This window comes from Hypanus sabinus, chromosome 12 (genome assembly GCF_030144855.1).
Source record: "Hypanus sabinus isolate sHypSab1 chromosome 12, sHypSab1.hap1, whole genome shotgun sequence".
Lineage (NCBI taxonomy): Eukaryota > Metazoa > Chordata > Chondrichthyes > Myliobatiformes > Dasyatidae > Hypanus > Hypanus sabinus.
Genome location: NC_082717.1, coordinates 43,729,747 through 43,742,139, shown reverse-complemented (window position 1 = coordinate 43,742,139; position 12,393 = coordinate 43,729,747). Strand labels below are relative to the sequence as shown.

General features: G+C 41.3%; 1 protein-coding gene across 5 annotated transcripts in view; it reads right to left on the bottom strand.

The window, feature by feature from the left end:
• The window catches only part of esrrga (estrogen-related receptor gamma a), a 229,282-nt gene that overhangs the window by 128,837 nt on the left and 88,052 nt on the right, over positions 1 to 12,393 (bottom strand). The window contains exon 1 of one of the 5 annotated variants that reach the window (XM_059985840.1): positions 8,768 to 8,787. The exons of the other annotated variants lie outside the window; for them this stretch is intronic. The gene's annotated coding sequence lies outside the window, so the exon portion shown is untranslated. Of the gene's footprint in view, positions 1 to 8,767; positions 8,788 to 12,393 lie in introns of those variants that run through there. 5 annotated transcript variants of the gene reach the window in all.

Genomic DNA, 12,393 nt, shown 5'->3' with positions numbered 1-12,393 from the left:
AGATGACACTTGCTGTTTAATTCCTCAAAATTCTTCTGACCTGAACAAGCAGTACAATTTGTTTTTACACACAAATATTGTCCAATTCAAAGAAGATCTGATCCTAACTAAACTACAAAAGGCATAGGATATAAATCTAACTTTGACACTATTCATGTACTTCATCATTAGTTATGCTTGTGGGGGGGGGGAGTGATATTAAATAATAGCAGGACATATGTTGTCCTTTTGGGTCTGATGATCTAAGAAAATCAATACAGCTTATAAACTAAAGCAAATACCACATAACAATGCCATAAATATGCCATTGCTATAAATCCACTTTCAGTACAATTTAAAAATGGATTAATAAACAATTCATCTCAGAAACCGTTGGGTTGATCTATGACAGTTCTGCGTAGCTATGGTATTAAATAAAAGAAATGAAAATTAAGTTAAAGGTCCTACACAAGATGGACACTGTCTTTTTAATGCAGTTTTTCCAAGGATCTATGTGGACAGATTTGCAAATACCACTTATCTACATTAAGGGTCAGAATATCCATCAATTCAGCAGCTGTTTTAGGCTGTCACAACAAAGTCACAGTCTTACATAATCTTAAAACCAAAATACAGATCACATTCCAGTGATCCAATTAAGATAGAAATGCTTGCAATCAGCCAGGAAGCAAGTCCTGCAACAGATTGTAGGGCTGTAACATCAATTTCCTAAGTGCATTTAAAGGATTACAATTGTTTCTTCTGGCATGCTGTAGAAACACCTATCAAAGTACTGCATACCACATTACTGTAATTGGGCATTTGAACAAATGCCTCTATTGCAGTAGGAGGTATTGCAGAAATGAGTGGCCAATATTTTTGCATTTGAACTCCATGCCCTGCAGTTTGAGTTGCATCTACAATTTTTACTGTTTATACCTTCTCTGGCAGTAGCATGCTGCGTAGCTGTAAAGTGCACATTGGTGGACAATAATTTCAGCTAATAAAGAACAGCTTGGGAACTAAGCCTCTTAAGTTGAGTTGACATGGACTCGCATTCAGTTAAAAACATTATCCTAAATAACATCCATCAAGAACACTTACTGTGCCGTACCACGGCCACATTTTGAAAGTCCAATCACCTGGCTGTACTTCTACTCCCAGTGTGTAGAAAGAGACTAAGACCACAGCTTCAGTGGTGAGGAGCAAGGCAACATGGTCAAGTCAGGCGGAGGAGCGCTTAAAGGATTGCTTTGAGTTGGTGGACTGGACAATACTCAGGGAGTCGTCTTTTTGGATCTGAATGAACTTGTCACAGTCGTCACCAAATTCATCAAGACCTGTGTGAATGAGCGTGTGCCTTCGAGAACATACCAGATATATCCAAGTCAAAAACCGTGGATAAATCAGGAGATTCATAGTCTACTGAGGACTAGGCCTGTGGTAGTCAAGGCCGGTGATCTAGAACTATTCAAGAAGTCCAAGTACAAGTTTCAAGATCAACTGTCATTCAGTGATACATGAACGTAGACAAACAAAACAGCATTCCTGGGTCAAGATGCATCTGAACATGTCGACAGCTTACTGGAAGTTACTAGCTACAGAAGGCTGTTTTATGTGTGATAAAGCAATTCTGATTGAGGTTACAGACAGAATTGGATGTACTTCAGCTCTAGCAGAGATGGTAGGCCCTTACTTCCTGCAAAGCGAAATCTAACGTCATGAATGTCCGTGATGCTTCACTCGGAAAGGGAGAATAAAACAACACCTGTGCAGATCTCTGCAGCATCTGGTGACCCTGTGATTTCTGTCTCAGATGCCGACGTCAGAACACCCTTCAGAGTGAAAACCCTCACTCAGTCTTAGATCACCTGGATAATAGTGATACCTATGTCAGGCTGCTGTCTATTGATTATAACTTAGTGTTCAGTACAATCATACCCTCAGTTCTAAGCAACAAGCTCCAAAACCTGGGCCTCTGTACCTCCCTTTGTCACTGGATCCTTGACTTTCTCACCAGGAGACACCACTCTGTGCAGATAAAAAATAACATCTTCTCCTGGCTGACAATCAGCACTGGAGTACCTCAAGGGTGAATGCTTAATCCTCTGCTCTACTCTCTCTACACCCATGACTGTGAGGCCAGCCACAGCTCATACACCAGCTGTAAAATTTGCTGACAACACAACTATTGTTGGCAGAATTTCATATAGTGACGATGCCTACATGAGTGAGATTGACCAGCTGGTTGAGTGGTGTCTCATAAACAACTTTGCACTCAACATCATTAATACCAAGCAATTGATTGTGGTCTTCAAAAACAGGAAGTCGAGGGAGCATGAACCAGTCCTTGATGAAGGATCAGCAGTGTAAAGGGTGAACAGTTTCAAGTTCCTGGTTGTCAACACCTCTGAAGATCTGTCCTGGGCCCAACATTTCGATGCAATTACAAAGGAGGGATGACAGTGGCTATAGTTCATTAGGAGTTGGAGGAGAATTGGTATGTCACTGAAGACACTCACTAATTTTAACAGATGTATCATGCAGAACAATCTAACTGGTTGCATTACTGTCTGGTATGAAAGGGCCACAGTTCAAGATTGGAAAAGGCTGCAGAAATTTGCAAACTCAGCCAGCTCCATCATGGGCACTAGCCTCCCCAGCATCCAGGTCACCTTCAAAGGGCAATGCCTCAAGAAGGTGGCATCCTCATTAAGAATCCCCATCACCCAAGGTATGCTCTCTTCTCATTGCCACCATTAGGGAAGGGGTACAGCAGCCTGAAGACACACACTCAATGTTTCAGGAACATCATCTTCCTTCCCCTCTGCCATCAGATTACTGAATTGCCAATGAACCCATGAACACTACCTTAGCATCTTTTTCCTCTCTTTTTGCACTGCTTACTTTTTTCATATATACATATACACCTTATTGTAATTTATCGCTTTTACAAAGTACTGTGGCCGCAGAACAAAAATTCATGACAGCAGCCGGTGATATTAAACCTGATTGTGTTCTGATAACTTGCACAGTTGCAGGGCATGATACTGGGCTCGGTAGCGTTCATTGTCTGGGTACCACAGATGCTGATTCAGCTCAAATTTAAACACAATGTGTACATTCAGGTGCTTCCCATCCTGACCACTGTATTGATATAAGTAGTAGCATGCACATTGCTGACATGCCAGGTATGCAGACTGAGAACTTGGATCAAAATGATCAATTGAACAAGTAGTCAAATCTACCCAATGCATCACCTGCACCAGCCTACCTGCCACCAAGGACATATATACCGAATAGTGCTGGGAAACAGCCAGCAATATCGTGAAGGGTCCCACCCACCCTGTTTGACCCACTCCAGGGAGGAAGCTTGGCAGCAATCACACCAGGACCACCTTACTCAAAAACATTTACCTGCCTCATGTAGTAAAGCTAATCAACATCTTCACCTACCTGACCAACACTACTTTATCACTTCCTTTTGTACAGACACCCCTGTGCTGAACATTATTTTATGAGCATAATATCAATCTATGGATATAAGCTTTTGTTTGTATGAATATTTACTGGGTTTTTCATTATTGCCTTCTTTATCTTATTTTGTGCTGTATTGGATCTGGAATAACAATTATTTCATTCTCCTTTACACTTCTGTACTGGAAGTTACATTAAACCATCTTGATTCTTGAATGATACACTGTGAGCCAGGTTTGGTTGTGGAAAGACACCCCAGCTTTCTCCAGTGAAAGAGATCCCCAGTGTGAGAGACTTGAAAGAGGGTTTGTGGCAGGTAAGCATTGTTTAATCATTGGACAGTTTGTCAGAGGTACACAGATTAATGAGGGAGAAGTTGAGACTGTGTCTTTTAAAAGTGCACTTCCATCAAAGGGACACTCAAATCCTCATTCTGCTGCATTTGCCAACGTAACTTTCCTCAGTTTGTAATCATCTCAGCATTAGCCTGATCTTATTGACAGAAACCATTCCAAATCATATTCAAAAATCCAATCTTGACAAGAATCATATAAACATCAACTAATTGTCTGTGTCATATTCCACTGCAGAGCCTTTCCAATAAATGTGGATGACTGGATGACGAAGGAGGCATTTGTAGGTATCACCATTTCCATTTCCCCCGGATCGCTTTGAAAACCAGTATGCTTGTGTCCTGGGCCATGAGGGAATAAGTCTGAATTTTCATTGCAGTTTTGGATAGAATCTCTACATGGAATGGGAGCTGAGGCATTGATACCAGAGATTGCTTCATGATGGTTGGGGCCACTAGAATGAAATGAGAACAGATCCACACTTGGAAGGTTGGGGCCCAGATTCTGCACAAAAGCTTGAGCTTAGCTGAAAGTATATGCTCCTTTCTATTTTTGAGAATATCTGTAGTCTTTCTGCTAGACCTGCAGTTATGCTAAGGCCTTTGTTTTGCACTTTTATGTACTCCTGGCTATCTCAACCACATTTGCTTAGCAACGTAATTGCATGCATCCCTGAAAAGCAAGCACTTGCACTGCCCTTTCCCCCACAATGGCTGCACTTGTGCCCAGTGAGACATCATGCACAAACCCAGCCTCTGAGGTAATGGCCACATTATGTAAAGTGTCAGTCCTGAACAACAAATTTCATGACAAATGTCAGTGACAATAACCCTGATTCTGATTCTGAGTAGATGATCGTGGTTGTCAGATTGAGTGATGGGGTGCATGCATCATTCAACTCATGCCACAGCACCCTAGCCAGGATGTAATCCAGAATGATTAGAAAGAACAATAGCACAAGTGTAGAGCTACACTAAAGGGAGAGGTTGCAAGTGGGAGCTTATGACTACACTAACTGCAGCTTGTAAATCAGAAGAAACGATGGCATGAGAGGGTAGCATAAAATAAAGAGGAGGAATAGACATGGTCTTACCATGATCTTCAATGGCACCATTACCCACTGACTTTGTGAAAGTATTTCTCATAATGAATCCATTCATTCCTTCAAGGAAATACAACAATGAAGCTTCCCCTTTCTTCCACTAGATTCTCCTACAAGAGAGAGGAAGCACATTAGAAAGTGCTGTGTAATGTGCTTAGGTTACCTGTCTGCCATGGTAGAACTGGAATAATGGAAAGTATGAGAAAGTCTATTGAGGCAGTCCTGATTGTCAATTGTGAATTATGAGTGTATACTGCGGTGAGGGGTAACTGGTGTAGGTGGTGAGAGATTGAATTTGATCATGTATTCATGCAGTTCTGCAGTAATTCCAAGGTCTCAGTTTTTTTTTTAAATAGCAAGACTATCTATATCCTTGTGATTTGACTCTGGATTTTAATTGCTCCTCCATCAGCTGTCACTCCATCTGTCCCTGTAAGTTCTCATGTGCTACTGTCATTAGGAGACCTCTCTTCCCTTGTCCACCTCATTCACAAGAATTCCCAGGTTGTATCAGAAAGTCTGGGCGTGAGTCCTAAAGCGTTATCACATGACTTCATCATTAGCTACTGAAAGCTTCATTCATTGGTGCTCTATGACTGACTATTCCAAAGGACAGTTGATCAGCCTTGCTTCTTCTATTCTCTCTGAACTCGGCCATCCGATATTCTACCAGCTATCATCCAACACGTTGGATGTCCTCTTCAATCATTACTCCTTACTTACTTGGTCTTGGCAAAGGTAGTGATGATGGGGGCAGGGGAGATGATGCCGGTCAATCATGTCTTCCATCAAGACATTAGTACAGAAAGCTGTAAAATTAGTCAGCTCCATCTTGGGTACTAGCCTCCATAGTAGCCAGGACATCATCAATGAGCAGTGTCTCAGAAAGATGACATCCATCATTAAGGACCCCCATCACCCAGGGCATGCCCTCTTCTCACTGTTACCATCAGGAAGGAGGTACAGAAGCCTGAAGGCACACACTCAACGATTCAGGAACAGCTTTTCCCCCTCTGCCATTCAATTCCTAAAGAACCCATCAACACTACCTCATTTTGATTATTTCTGATTTTTATGTATTTTTAATTTAACTATTTAATAGACCTACATATACTCACTGTATTTTTTTAATTTACTTATTCCTATATTATCATGTATTGCATTGTACTGCTGCCACTAAGTTAACAAATTTCACAACACATGCCGGTGATATTAAACCTGATTCTGATTAGCTCTGGAAGAAATTCCACCTTCAGCTGCAGGATAGAAACCTCCATTTTATGAGAATCTGGGAGTATCTTTGATCAACACATTAGTCACTTATGAAAACTAGTTACATGGTCAAACACCAACAGGAACAACTTTAATACTCATTGATATCATATTGGTAAATGTACAGGATAAATTTCATGTCCATTTTGAACAGATCAACTTTGCAATGGCTAATTGCACATCATGATTCAAGCACTATTAAATTTAGGGTTCCAGATCTCAGTTAAGATGTGTAATGCCTGCCGTACTGATGACCAAAGAAGAACAGGATTTATTTTGAAGGCCAATATCCCCATGAAGTGATCTTGCCATTTGAGTGGTGTTGAGGTTTATTATTATAAATTGTTATAATTATAACAATTATTATAATTGTTATAAATGACTGGTTACAGGAATTATAAATCAGATCCCCATTGATGCACGAGGAAAAGAATATCTTTCATAAAGAAGGGGAGCTTGAACAAAATTATCAACTGGCCTAAATAAATGGGGATGGTTTCTGAAATCGACTTTCTCTCTTTGGGAAGGAAGAGCGGAACTTCTCTCCTCCTTATACTGAATACGCAAATTGGATGTAAAGTGAAATTAGGTAATTGTGGCGACCCATTTCCTGGCACATCCGAACCGGCTCACAATTAGCCAACTTTCCGGCTAAGGGAGATAGCCTACGGGGGTTTGCGAGCACAGAGCTTTGGAGCCTCTGCGCCACGGGGGCCAGGTTGAGGGAGGCTTAAAAGTGAGGCTGAGTATTTCGAATAAAGTTTTTCCTTCGACTGCAGTTACCGACTCCGTGTCGTAATTTTAGCGCTGCATGTAGCACACCGCTACATAATCTCATTTCCGTTATGAGTTTATGCAATCCCACAGCAGAAAAGTGGACGTAATTTGCATCTTATCACTACTAAGTTGACTAAAATTGGTGATATGGGAAATCAGAAGGACCACTATAAGAAAATTTATTTATGCAGAAGATTGTACTGTCATAAATTTAGTAGAAAAGCAGGAGCAGAAAAAATTAATCATGTAGTGGACGTGTTTATGCACTACGCATTTGAATTGTAGTATAAAAAGTTGCTGAACAGTACTCTTGTGTGAAGGTTGTGCTTTTTGATGCCACACACAAATGAACAAAAAGCATGTCATAATTCTCGCATGTCACTTAAACGTAGACACCTACATCAAGTTTGCATTTACCACTCACTTTGACGATGTTATTCTGGGTAGCAAAGATAAATCTGGTATTTCTAAAACTGGTATTTCTAACTTTCTCCATCTTTCTCAAGAGTAACTTTAGGAATGAAAGAGTTGACGGTGCCTGAACATGAAGCAGTCCACACTCTCACTGCCATGAAATACCCTCTCTTTTAAATCTGAAGCCACACATGCTGTGTGAATCATCTTCGAGTTTAATGGAAGCAATCCTTGAAAACTTCCTTTCCACAACAAGAAAATGTGGTGACCATTGGGGCCTCAAAAGATCAGGTTTGTTGTGGCTTCTGACTTTTGGCATCTGCATAATGGCCTCTATGTCAAGGAAAATCCTCTCCTGGAAATATATTTTCCGCTTCACACATGCTAGCTCAGTCCCTGTGAGCTCTACGTATGACTGAAGTTCCACGATCACAAATATTGCAGCAGATTAGAAATTCATGTCCTTAACACCCTCAGCAACAAATAAGGAAGAGCATAGTATTTTGACTTCCCAGTGCTGCAGAGAAGCTAAGCCCATGGTGAAATCGTTGCTTCTCTGTATATTAAGACCAGAACCAAACAACGCAATGTACTCAGAAAAATTGTTTAAATATCATTCCATCCCTCACCAGTCAACCTAATGCATTCCCTTCATACCTGCCCTCGGAGTAAGTTTTGCCCATCCTGCTAATCTCATGGTGCTCCTTTCCCATGGGCTACAGCCAAGTAGATGAAATGATGGAGATGACACATATAAGAGCAAGTGTGAACGGCCCAGGGTCTCCAAGGTTCTGATTCTGACCATCAGCAGTCTGGGCTAGATGCCTAAACGACTTGCGGTTTGGGAGCATGAGTGCCATTACTCTGTGCTGGAAGAAAAGGATGCACTCTGCTGACGTTCTTAGTCCATCACCGAGATTTTCAGGCAAACTGTACAATAGCCCAAGCACCTCCATTTGAAGGTTCCTCAACCTTCTTTTCTAGGCTGCTCCAACATGGACCCAAGCACCCCTCTCCCCAGAAGACCACCACACAAACTACCTTTTTTCTTGCTTCCTCTGTTAACCATTCACATATATTGATACACAAGATGGTTTACTACATGAATCACCTGCATCTAAAGTTCAGGAAGTGCCATGGTCTGGGTTGGTGGTTGCAAATGCAAGAGGCACTGAAAACTGGTCTTTTTTCTCCGTAAGATACAACAACTCTACTGTCAAGGTTGGATAGTTCCTACATCTTGGGTATTCGAAGTAGGAAAGTGGAAAGTTACAGTTGGTTTGTGGGAGGAGCAAGGATGAAAGGCACGCTTGAATGAACCGGGCAGCATAAACTAAAGAAATCAGAGGATGAATGGGAAATGGGAATTGAGGAGGATTAAATAAGAGCATACCATCATCCTCAATAGTCTCCAAAGTGCCACTACCTCTAAGACAGTTGAGCCCATGGTCAATCAGTCTCTTCATCAAAAGACCATGTTCAGATTCCCAACCTTATACATGCTGTTGAAGCTTGTGGCTGCAAGCCACCTTGTCCTGCAAGAGAGAAGGGAAAATGTTAGTGGCTGAGCTACAATACATACTGGGGACAACTAAAGGCAAGTGTGGTTAAGATGAGAGTTATAAGGGCAAGTGCCAGAGTATGACAGATGTACAAGTATAGCTGCTCACAAATTATGGATGGAATTTGTTCCCATTGTTCTTTGCCATTTTCTTGGTCACTTTCTTCACTGGAACAAGGTTCCCAGAACATTATTCTAAGGTTTGATCACTCTGACCATGTTCACCCACTACAGCTTAATTTCAGTCCTCAGTGCCTTCTGGGCCCAACTCATCGGCAAGACTCCATTCCTTACTGCCAGGTCTTCAAGTTGGCATCAGTGAGCTGGGGTTCTAGTTCTGGTGTATGTCCACCTATCCTTTTTTTTCAATGTTTCTCCAGCTGCAGAAGAACTGAGCAGTGCTGGGATTCAGGAGCTATTTCCAAATTAAGAGGTGCAAGCAATAGGTCAGCTTACTTTGGTCAGTTTCAGCTGAATGCAAAGGGCTCTGGAAGTTACTTGTACTGAACAGGCATGCCAATAGGAAAATCTTACAAATAGGCACCTTTTTTTTTAAGTGCCTAAGTTGCATGAAAGAAGTTCACACAATAGGAGCCAAAGAACAAACTGACACAAGCACATCTGAATGTTGAGGTCATTATTTTTCTAAGTAGCACATACCAAAATTAGAAATGCTTGGAGCAGTCAATAAAAGTGGGAGATCCCACTTTTTGTGGCGGATGAAGCGAAGGTGCCTGGAGAAGCAGTCTCCCAAATGACAAAAAGCGGGATTCCCTAGTGGCCACCTATTTCAATACTACTGTACTTCCAATTCCTCTGCTGCTGCAATGAGGCCACACTCAGGTTGGAGGAGCAACAACTTGAATTCCATCTGGAGAGCCTCCAACCTAATGGCATGAACATTGATTTCTTTCAGTAACTGCCCTCCCCTCCTCTCCTTCATCATTCTCTATTCCTGTTTCCCTTGCTCAGCTTATCATCCTACCTGCCCATCATCTTCCTTGGGTGCTCCTCCCCTTCCTTTTGTTCCATGGACTTCTGTCCCCTCCTATCAGATTCCCCCTTCTCCAGTCTCTTTACCAATCAACTTCCCAGCTCTTTACTTCACCCTCTCTCCGATTTCACCTGCTACCTACCACTTTGTTGTTCTTCTTCCCCTCCCCATCTTCTTACTCTGACTTCTCTTCCTTTCCAGTCCTAATAAAGGATGTCGGCCCAAAACATTGATTATTCATAGACTGGCTCATTAATCTCCAGCTTCCTCCTTCTGGCAAACTCCTTACCATAGATACTGTCTGGCCCGCAGAGTCCCTCCAGCATTTTTTGTCTGTTGCTTTGCATTTCCAGCATCTGCAGATATCCTCGTGTTTGTGATAACTGTTCCTGAACCTGGTAGCGTGAGTCCTGAGGTTCCTGTACCCTTTTCCTCATGGTAGCAGCAAGGAAAGAACTTGTTCTGGATCATGGGAGTCCTTGATGAAGGACGCTGCTTTCCTACGTCTACGCTCCATCCAGATGTACTCAATGGTGGGGAGGTCTTTACCCCCGACAGACTTGCCATATCTACTACTTTTTGTAGGCTTTTCCATTCAAGGGCATTGGTGTTTCCAGGCTGTAATGCAACAAGTCAGTATACTCTCCACCACACACCTACAGACCATTGTCAAAGTTTTAGATGTCAAGCCGAATCTTTGCAAACTTCTAAGAAATCAGAAGCACTGCTTTCTTTGTAATGGCACTAATGCACTCTTAAATTATATCGCTGAGGATTTTAAAGCTGCTGACCCTCTCTAATCCTTATCCACAGATGTGGACTGGCACATGGAGCTCCAGCTTCCTCCTCCTTAAGTCAATGATCAGCTCCTTGGTCTTTCTGGCCAAGGTTGTTGTTGTGGCTCTAATCAGCCAGATATTCAATCTCCCTCCTATATGCTGATTCATTACCACCTTTGATTCAGCCAACAACAGTGGTGTTGTCGGCAAGCTTAAATATGGCCTTGGAGCTGTGCTTAGCCTCGCATTCATAAGTATGAAGTGAGTAGAGCAGGGAGTTAGATACACAGCCTTGAGTTGCATGTGTGCTATTGAAGATTGTGGAAGAAGATTGTTACCTAACCAAATTCATTGGGGTCTGCAAATGAAGAAATTGAAGATCCAGTTGCATGAGGAGGTATTGAGGTCAAGGTCCTGATGCCTATTGATTAGTTTTGAGGGGATGATAGTATTGCATGCCAAGCAGTAATCAATGAAGAGCATCCTTATGTGTGCATCTTTGCTGTCCAGATGTTCCAAAGTTGATCGAAGAGCCAATGAAATGGCATCTGCTGCTGTCCTGTTGTGACGGTAGGCAAACTGGACAACATCCAAGTTGATTCTCAGTCAGGACTTAATATGCTTCCTCACCAATCTCTCAAAGGACTTTATTACAGTGGATGTAAGTGTTACTGGACAATAGTCATTCAGACAGGCTACCACGGTCTTTGTGTGTACTTTTCTGTTGCTACATCTCTCTAAAACTTCATCTGCTGTATTAGTTTACTCCCCGTGTCAAGCAAAGGGATTCAGTTTAAGCATTCAAGTATCTGTTGCAGCTCAGCAAAACTTTTGACTGTCTAGCCATAGCTCTGTCTCTGATGGCTAAGTGGGCTCCACCTTGCAGCTACAAACCCACTGGTCAGTTCACAGAATACTGTCTATATGTCCACTTGTTCAACATTTATTTCAGTGATATCACCCTCTGCTTGATGCTACCAACAAAATTGACTGACTACTATTTATTAAAAGTTTATTAGTGCTGATTTCTTATTTGCATCAATACCCATTTTAAATACATTTCAAATGTATTTACCTAATACTTGCAAAGTTTTGAATTTTCCTTGGTACAATATTAATGTGTTATTTTTCAGACTTACTATCAATTGTTTAATATAATAACTCTCAGAAAATGGGTTAAAATCATCAAAATCTGATAAAGCATCCTTATAGGGTTTGGAAACACCAACAGGCATCGATTACTTAAATGCCTAAATGATTAATTATAAGGCTACCATTGCAGGAGAAATACCTCAGCTTCGCAAACATATACACACTGTACACGTATTTAATTGAAAATGTCCCTATATCTGTGTTCCTTTTTAAATTTGTTGAACAAAACACAGACAACTGACTCCAAAGTGTTGGCCTTATCAAATGTAACTGGTCATGTGCACCTATAGCAAAACATGAACATTGCATAAAAATATTTTTGAAAATATTATCACCAAATTTGTGGAATTGCTTTCAGATGCTGATAGGAAAAGCACACTGATAGCATTCACAGTCTCGATGCAATTAAAGCACTTATCAAATATATAAATAAAATCAAATTTTTCCTATGCACTTATCTAAACTAAACTATTTTACAATACATACTTGGAACAGATCAAAAGGATGCACTTTACTACTCACTAGTTATCGTT